Raw genomic sequence first — 10,541 nt, forward strand, 5'->3', positions numbered from 1 at the left:
AAGAGGTGGACGTGGCGGTAGAGGCAATGGACTATCCAACGTCGTAACAAATTCAGAGTCAGAGAGCAGAGACAATCAATCTTCTTCAAATAGAGAAAGGGGAAGAAGTTCAAATAGAGGAAGAGGCAAAAGTGGTGGTCGTGGAGATTTTTCTCACATACAATGTTTCAATTGTAGATGTTACGGACATTTTTAAGTAGACTGTTGGTCTAAGAAGGCTAATTCTAATCAAGCAGAAACCACTCTAATGCATGAGTAACAGGATAATTATCAAGGTCTTCTCTTCCTCACATTCAACGTCTAAGAAACAAGCACTGAGGAAATATGGTATCTTGATAGTGGTTGCAGTAACCACATGACAGAAAGAAAGGAAATTTTTATATTTTTAGATGAATCTCATCAAAATGTAGTGAAGACTGGTGACAATAAGAAGCTTGAGGTCAAAGTAAAAGGAGATATTCTTGTCAAGATAAAAAAGGGAGCAAAAAGAATTACTGATGTATATTATGTTTCAAGTCTCAAACACAATCTTTTAAGTGTTGGGAAGCTTCTCCTAAGAGGACACGATGTTATCTTTAAAGATAACATATGTGAGATTAGAACCAAGAATGGAGGTCTCATAATGAAGCTACGCATGACTTACAACGAATTGTTTCCAATTAAAATATGCTATGAGAAACTTGTTTGTTTTGAGACTTTAGTAAATGACTCTTCATGGTTGTGGCATTGTCGATTTGGGCACCTGAGTTTTGACACTTTGTCTCACATGTGTCAACAACATTGTGTAAGAAGAATGCCAAATATTAAAAATGAATATCAACTTTGTGAAGCATGTGTTTTCGGAAAGCATCATCGAAATTCATTTCTGACTGGAGGTTCTTGGAGAGCATCAAAACCTCTTAAGCTTGTCCATCCAGACGTGTATGGACCTATGAGAACCACTACACATGGAAGTAATCATTATTTTCTCACAATTATTGATGTCTACAGTTGGAAAACATGGATTTATCTGCTAAAAGAAAAGAGCTCTACTTTTGAATGGTTCAAGACATTCAAAGCAATGGTGGAAAATGAAAGTAACTTGAAATTGAAAGCATTGCGTTTGGATCGTGGAGGAGAATATATAGTCTTTGCAGATTTCTTGAAGGAAAATGGAATCAAGCATCAGAAGACTGTTCGAAAAACTCCTCAACAAAACGGAGTTGCAGAAAGGAAAAAGAGATTAATAATTGAACTTTCAAGAAGTATGTTGAAGGCCAAGAAGCTTCCAGATCAATTTTGGAGAGATGCAGTAACTTGTACTGTTTATCTCCTAAATCGAGCTTCAACTAAAAGTATGCAAGGTATTACTCTCCAAGAAGCATGGAGCGGATTGAAACCAACTGTTAGTCACCTAAGAGTGTTTGGGTGTATTGCTTACTCTCATATTTCAAATGAGAAAAGAGGGAAACTAGATGATAAATCAGAAAAATGCATTTTTGTTGGGTATAGTGAGAACTTTAAGGCTTACAGATTATACAACGCTATAAGTAAGAAAGTTATTATTAGTCGAGATGTCATGTTCGATGAAGAAAAATTATGGCAATAGGATGCACCAAATAAAGACCAGAATCCATTACTTGTGAACATGAATGGCAAAGAAGATGCTCGAGACTTGGAGCTTGAAGAGACTCAACCACTGACTTCACCTTCTTCTTCATACTCCACAAGTGATGAAGAAACTATTCCAAGGAAGACAAGAAATATTCAAGAGATCTATAATACTTCAAGAAGAATATAAGATGATGAACATGCTAATTTTGCTTTATTTGTAGATGTTAATCCTATATACTTTGAAGAAGCAATTCAAAATGAGAAATGGAAAGATGTAATGGATCAAGTGATTGATGCAATCAGAAGAAACGTGACATGGGAGTTAGTCAAATTACCAGATAATAGAAAAGCTCTTGGAGTCAAATGGATCTATAGAACAAAATTGAAGCAAAATGGAGAAGTGCAGAAATACAAGGCCAGACTCTTAGTAAAAGGTTACAAACAAAAGTTTGGTGTGGATTATGAAGAAGTTTTTGCACCAGTAACTTGCTTGGAGACTGTTCATTTGATGTTAGCCATTGCAACACAAAATAACTGGAAAGTTCATCAAATGGATGTCAAGTCAGCATTTCTAAATGGGTATTTAGAGGTCGAAATTTATGTTGAGCAGCCCTCTGGTTATGCCAAAATTGGAGAAAAAAAATAAGGTGTGTCGATTGAAGAAAGCATTGTATGGGCTAAAGCGAGCACCGAGAGCCTGGTACAAACGTTTTGATGATTTTTTCTTGAAGGATGGTTTCAGAATATGTCCATATGAACATGCTCTCTACACCAAAGAAGATGAAAATGGTAATTTCTTGATGATTTGTCTATATGTTGATGATTTAATCTTTTACGAAAAATTCAAACATGATGATTGACGAGTTCAAAGAAAGCATGAAGAAAGAGTTTGAGATGAATGATATGGGTTTACTTCATTACTTTCTTGGTATTGAAGTTAAACAAGGTGATAATGAGATTGCAATTTTTCAAAAGAAGTATGCAAAAGATTTGTTGATAAAAATCAAAATAGAGAATGCTTATCCTGCTAGTACTCCTATGGAACTGGGTTTAAAGTTAAGCAAGCATGATGATAATGAAGCTTTTGATGCCACCATCTATAAAAGTCTTGTTGGAAGTTTAATGTATTTAACTACAACTAAACCTGATCTTACGTTCTCAATAAGTTTATTGAGTAGATTTATGGCATCACCAAAGAGAAGCCATTGGGAAGCTGGAAAGAGAGTTCTTAGATATATTCTTGGAACTGTTGATCATGGAATCCACTATAAAAGGAATGTGAATAATGTTCTTGTTGACTACAGTGATAGTGATTGGGGAGGAAATATTGACGATTTGAAAAGTACTTCTGGGTATGTATTTAATATAGGTTCTGGAGCAGTTTCGTGGGCATCAAAGAAGCAGGATGTTGTAGCATTGTCAACAACGAAAGTTGAATATATTTCTTAGTCTGCAGCTAGTGTCAAGCACTTTAGCTTAGAAAGGTACTACATGAATTGAAGTGTCCTCAAGAGAAAGGGACCGTCATATTCTGTGACAATAAATCATCTATTTCACTTTCAAAGAATCCAGTTTTTTTTCATGGAAGAAGAAAATACATACAAATAAAATATCATTTCATCAGTGAATTGATCAAAGATGGAGAAGTATATATCAAGTATTGCAAGACACAAGATCAAGTTGCCGACATTTTCACAAAAGCATTAAAGACAAACTTATTCTTGAAAATGAAAGAGAAGCTCGGAGTCAGGAAAGTCTAGCTTAAGAGGGTATGTTAGAAATTAATAAGCTAGATACATTATGGATAATATATTCCTAGATACATTTCTAATTTCAATATATATGCATTTCTAGATACATGTAATTGTTCAAGTACATGAACGGTATGTATACATGTACTTCATTTATTTTGTGTCTTTTAGGAAGTGTCTTATGAGTACTATATAAAGAGTTCATTTCCCTCATTTGTATGCAAGAGAAAAGAATCAAAATCAATAGAAGCAAATTGAAGTTTAAAAAGAAACTAAGTTTCAAGAGAACAATATTTTTCTCTTGTGCGTTCTTGAGTTTTGTAAGAGAACAAGTTTTTTCTCTTAAAAGTTTGTGAGATTTAGAGTGAATTTAGAGTGGGCTCGTCAATGCTTTCAACAGAATCCATATGTTCTTTAAGTTGAGAAATAATCTTCTTCCATTCATCATGAAAGTAACGTCTATGCATGATAATCCCACGATCCTAGTCAAAATCTTATTCAGCTTCTCAATTGATAACATCCCTGAAAAGTGCATGCTCTTCTTCATCTGAAGAGGGTGTAGAGCAGGATTCAAAAGAGCTTGTTGGCGATAGGGCTTCTGCATAGGACCGCCTTTTTGGACTATCTTCGTTTGAGGAGGATGAGGAGAGCTACTTTCTAGCCTGACCAACACGGTCAAAGATTGAAGAAATACTTGAATTCCTAATCAAATTATAAAAACAAAAATAATGTTTTGAAGACTATATTTTATTTAGTTTTTGAAACGTAGCTCGATTTTTTAAAGTATTATTAAAAAATAGATAACAAACCATAAAAGATTGTGCTCAAGAGTGTTGATCAGCTTAATTTACTAACAACCTTTTGGAGATACTTATTGTTCCTGAGGTTAAGATAGTTTACCTTTTGAATATTCAGTAAATGAATCATAATTATCTAATAATAACCAAAAGACACCTAGAATTATATTATTTGCTGGTCTTTTCATTCTCTTTTTTCAAACTGAAACCAATTTTCATTGAGAAACAACCACCCTTTACCAAGTTACAAAACTGAACATCAAACTCGAAAACTAAGCACACAAACATATTATCAGTCCAAATCCCCCCCTCAGAATTAGCATAACTTCACCCGGCTAACTTATGAACTACCCCATTACAAGGTCGATTATTAAGAGATGAAATTATTAAGTAAAATAATGTGAAAATTATATGGTTAGAAAGGGAAAATAGATCTCATATGGAGCATTCAAGTCAAGAATGGCATACTTAAATATCAACTGAGCATAAAAGAATTCTGGCTTCAGACTGATTATGAATTTAATATCTTCTCCAATTTCAACTCCTCCAATTATGCATTCTCCTCTCTTCACAATAATATCAAACCAAATTAAACGACTTCATCAGTCATGAAATATTTTGTTGGTTTGAATTTAAATGAAGCTTCTTCAAATAACATCAAATAGGACAATACCCTTTTTCTAAGAATAATCTCTTTGTATTGATTTGAAAACTCCACTTTTGAAATTGCCAAAGTAACAAGAACTGTAAACAAATGACAACTAGTTATTTAATCGTCTTTACTATGTAATAGAGTTGGTCAATTTCGAGAATTTATATATATAATATATGAATATATATATCACCTTTGTCAACGAATATCAACTCTCTTGAAATGCATCTAAACTGTTCTGAATCAGTCGTGACAAAAGTTGCTAAGTCAACGTTACCTAAATCCCTCTTGATGATCTTCCTCATGTGAGGATTGTTAGACAAATTTAAGTAATAATGTGTTTAATTAAAGTATAGGCTATGTATGTAGATTAATAATTGTCACATCGGTTGTTTTATTAGATTATTGGGCCCTATTATGTGATCTAATTAATTAATACCTTAGATTTGAATATGGACTTAATAAGTAGAAGCCCGTTTCTAGTTAATTAGGGTTTAATGAACCCTAATTGAACTAGTATATAAAGAGAGGTTAGGGCTATGGTCCCCCATATACCAAAACAATACACACTCAAGTCTTTCTTGAATCCCATCTAGAGAGATTCCACTTAGAATATTCGGAGTTTTTGGTTGAGGAAGACAATAGCTACCTTATAATTATTATCAATTTTTTAATGAAATCTGATATGTTATTCTTGACAATAATGATCCTAGCATACATCAATTCAATATAGATTTAAAGTAATTAGGCTCACAATTTCTTTCTACGAGAGAGGACTGTCTGACCAAAAGTCTTTATAGCTGAATTTAAAGGGTACACATATCAAAATGAAATTCTAAAGCATAAGCTAGATTAATATATATATTCTAAACAATTTTGAGTTTAATTTTTCCTCTTTTTTTGAAAAGGATATGTAATATATAAGTGCACCAGGAAATTTCAACAATGATATCTCAGAAATTTGCATCTAATTATTAATTAGCTTTCGAAGATAATGTTAAATCACCCAAAAATTGAATTTGGCGGGTTAATTATATTTATACTTTGACTCTTCCCTCATTTGTTGACTTGAAAATTTATAGGAGATCCACCAAGTGAAAATCAATGTTAATTTCATGAAGAAAAACTGACATAAGATTTCAAACACAAAAACATTTGTTTTACTACCATGTTAAATCACTAATCAACTCCAAAGTTTAAACATATGGGTATTGCACTTATGGTAACTTTAAGGTTAAAATACTATTTCTGTTCTTGTACGTTTTTTTAAACAATATACAAGAGGTAGAAGAATCAAGAAATGCACCTATGCACCCAAGCATTCTGGTCCTCGTACTTTAGATTATTTTATTTCATTTTATCTCTTATTATACTTTCAATTGTCCTTGTATTTTGGATGATTTCATTTGATCATTTTAGCTCTTGTTATACTTTAAATTTAGTCCTTTTACATCTAATAATACTTAAATATAGTCCTTTAAATGTCATGAACCAAAAATGAAACTTTAACCTAAATTAAATTATGTTTATACTTGGAGAGAATAAAAAATGACATTTCAGAGAGATCTTGTTCTTATTGAATAAATGAAAATCAAAGACAGCAAATGAATTGAACCAGGGTTCTTGAAATTAAATGAAAAGAAACAAAGTTGAGATGTGTTCACAATTATAACACTTCTATTGTTTGTTTTGTGGATATCGTATATTTTATACTACTCCTTAGCAAGAAGAATTAGGACATATAATAATTAAGTAGAGATGAAAGAATTAAGGTAGTTAGGTTATAAACTTATACTTTCCTATCCCAACAAATGAAAAACATGCTTTCAATAATTCATCATGAATTGATGATAAAAACGTAACTATATCAAAATTTATATTCGGGAAGGAATGTGGAAACTACTTATATATGAGTACTCCTAAAAAGTTAAGATTCAATCACAAGCGATCGAGATAGGGTTTAGAGGGTAACATTATTGATTTCAAAAATCTTAATTGAAATCGATGTTTAAAAGAGGGATATTCTTACCTAAAATTAACCATAAACCTTACTTGATCATTTTGAAATTAATCTAATTTTGCAAACGAAAGGGTATAATGATCAAACACTGTTATGGGTAATCTTGTACTAAAAGAATAAATTTAATAAATAAGGAAAAACAAAAACCGACCGGGACCAAGACAAGATCATAATGGGCCAAGGAAAGGGAATTGAACCTTTGGCCCTCGAAGGTTGAAGCTAACCACCTCCTCACTCTCGGCCTCCGAGGCTAAGGAGCCTACAATCACCACATGGGATGTGAGTCGGGCCTTTGGGGCAACCTAGAGTTGATCCTCATGCCTTGAGCCCGAGGAGTCCAATCATCAAACAGGTCATCGTGCTTTCAATTAAATGAAATCATAAATTATTTTATTGTTGGGAATGTGACCAAAGTCCCACAATGGTAAGATAAGAGGAAGATCGTGGGTATATAAGTAAGAATAACTATCTCCATTGGTATGAGACCTTTTGGGGTGAAACCAAAATCAAAGCCATGAGGATTTATATCCAAAGTGGACAATATCATACCATTGTGGAGATAGTTTGAGGGTCGGACAGGTGGTATGCTCGGGTAGTGAGACCTTTTGGTTTGAAACAAAAAACATAGCCATGAGGGTTTATGTCCAAAGTGGATAATATCATACCATTATGGAGATAGTTTGAGGATAGTTGTCTTTATCAATTTGTATATCAACATGAGAGGCATCTGTGACAGCTTCAGCAAAGTTGACCCAAAATTTAGTAGAAAAACAACAGTGTATATAAACAAATGCTTAGCGGTCTCTGAATGTTTTTTTGCAGAGCACACACCAGTATAGGTTAAGATATAGGGATGGGTTTCGAGCTTGGCATTTGTCCATGGTGCTTAGACCTTAATGTATAACAGTGCATATAAAAATTTTACATTTTTTTTTCTCAGAAGGAAGGAAGACCACAAACCACCAATTAACATGCAGGAATCTTTAGAAGGAGCTGCAGCAGAGAGATTTCGAGATTTGACGACGTTAAAGTAGCCTTTAGCGTTCAGCTTAAAGAGCATATTATGTTCACCTCCATCGATTAAAGGGTGGTCCAAGATTCAATAAGTAGCACCCAATTTTCTTCTCACAAGGGAGAAGAGGACATCAAAGATTAATAATTCATTCAGCATTATTGGTTCAGGCTTCTTTTAACTGTCGACAACGGATTATAAGATAAATCAAAATATCAAGGGAATTTTTTTACGAAGAATGCTAAAAGAATTCCAATTATGGTATCGGAAGAGGGTGTTGCTGCCAGAATTGATCTTCCTGGTAATATGTGTTTATTTGATGATTTAATAGATTTCGAGCACCTAAGAGGTAGAGTGGAGCGTTAGTGACGAAATGGTGCTAAAAAGGACCAAAACGGAACTTAAATGCATAAACGAAGAAAGAAAAGGTCAAAATGATCATTTTGCCCCTATCGATGCCGCAATGGTGCCCAGCTAGGCTCTACACTCGACACCTTAAGGCAGAATGCCTTGTTTTGGTGCAAATCACACAATGCCACAATGCTGTAGTAGAGCGTCACAACACTCTGAAGTAAAGACACACGCACACGTCCGTTAGTATTGCAGCGCTACCCCCTGCGTTGCAGCATTACGCTACCACTCAAGAGCATATTTTTGGAGAGCACCGTGATGTTTTTGTTAAAAAAAAAAATCGTGGAGGACAAATATGAAAATGAGAGATATATATTTCATTCAACTAAGCATGCCTTTATATAAGCTTACAAACATAACCATAGGAATGCCAATGGTTTAAAGCTATAAATGTCATCAAATACTCATAATTCACATAACTCTTATAACTAAAAAATCACTATTGGTTACAAAAACTAAAATCATAAAACCCAAAAGTCACACTAAATGTCACTAATAATGTTTAATAATGAAAAACTTTTCAACAGTTTTACCATAACATCGCAATGCCAGCATGAATTTTATAAAAGAAAATTGCATTGGGTAACAAAATATATTTGTGGATTTGCAATCGGGATTCCAATCTTTTAACTTTGCGTCTATAGCAAAATTCACACCTAACCATTTTTTTTTTTTATTTTTAAAAAAACGACGGTATATAAAGAACTCCACTTGCCTTCACTATAATAAAGGAAAATTATATTGGACGTTTTAAGTATTTTCTCATTTTTGTTGGCATTTTTGTTTTCATATTTGCCAATATATTAAACGTCAACTACAATAAATAACACATATGATGGCGTTAAAAAAAGGCTATCGTAGACTTGTGATAACATTTACGAAAAGTTGCCGTAACACATGTTATTGAAAGTCTCTGACTTTCCATAATAATTTTTGTAATGCTATAAAAATTGCTATAAAAAGTCACCTTTTGGTAGCATATATTTAATGTTATGAAAATTTTTCGATAGTCGTCTGCAAAAACGCAATAGAACTTTTATAAAAATTTTTATAACAGTAAAATAAATTCTATAAAAGACTTTATTTATAGTGTTTCTAGGGATGCTGTCGTAACCAATGTTGTTGAAAATTCCTTATTTTTCATAGCATTTTTTTAGTGCTATAAAAAAGCTATAAAAGTTTACTTTCTATTGAATAATATGAATGTTATTAAAACATTAGTATTAAAAAAATGCTATGATTTACTTTTAATTACATTTTTATTAATAAAAAAAAATATTAAGATTGACTTTTAATAACATTTTTATAGTAGTCAAAATGCTATAAAAACATATATAGTTTTTAACTTGTCATGATAGCTAATTTTAATGAAGTCGTATATTGTTTATATAATATTTTATATGAGTAACAAATTGTTAGGTAATTATAAAATCAACATAAATTAGATAACATTATGTAATAAAGTGCATTTACATCGCTTGTAATGTAATACTTCAATCAGTGCAATATGCCACATACATAAATAACCATACTTTTTTGGTTGGGGTAGTCATGTTCTTCAAATTACAGTTCAGTAAATAAAATAAAATAACCTTAGTTTTCTTCTTTCTAATATACATATGTATTATTTAGTCTTCACTTTTTAAATTCGATGAGGCATTTAATCTTCGCATCCCAACAATTCTCAGCCTTACTATGGCTTGGAAATGACCCACAAATGCGTCCTCACTAACATACATGGAACAAAACGGCAAGTGATCAAAGATAGAAAGAAAAATGGGAAACTAAAATAACATTTTGAAATAAACCTTACAATCTACCATTAGTCATACCATTAACATTTTTCCAAACAAACAAGAAGATTCATAAATGCCAACCAACCAAAATCTTGGAACAATCTCTTTCGGAAAGTTCAACAATGTCACCATGTGATGACCTGTCCTATAAAGACCAAATGAAGCCAAATCCATGAACAACAATAAAAAATTTAGAACACATATTCCATAGTTTAAGAGATCTAGTACAATGAACAATTTAAAATGCCGTAAACAGAGAGAAGTATCGTGAAGAATATCAAAAAACCAAAGGAAGAACTCTAACAGATAGAAAAGAAAATTTGTTTTACCGATCCTTTTCTAGATTTGTAAATGGATGATTGGAATTTTATAAGCATGCCTTTTGATTTTGTGAGTTGTAGAGACGAAGGTATTGAAGAAGGTTGAATTGGGATTTCTATATAATTCAAATTCAATGCATTGAAAACTGTCATAGTAAGGTTCAATAAAGAACTACATATGAATTGTTA

General features: G+C 32.5%; 1 pseudogene; it reads left to right on the top strand.

The window, feature by feature from the left end:
• Positions 1-2,442: 2,442 nt before the first annotated feature.
• On the top strand, positions 2,443-3,042 carry LOC150032125 (secreted RxLR effector protein 161 pseudogene; annotated as a pseudogene).
• The last annotated feature ends 7,499 nt before the right edge of the window (positions 3,043-10,541 follow it).

Source organism: Benincasa hispida, chromosome 12, assembly GCF_027475165.1.
Source record: "Benincasa hispida cultivar pf3 chromosome 12, pf3_genome.v1.1, whole genome shotgun sequence".
Taxonomy (NCBI): Eukaryota; Viridiplantae; Streptophyta; class Magnoliopsida; order Cucurbitales; family Cucurbitaceae; genus Benincasa; species Benincasa hispida.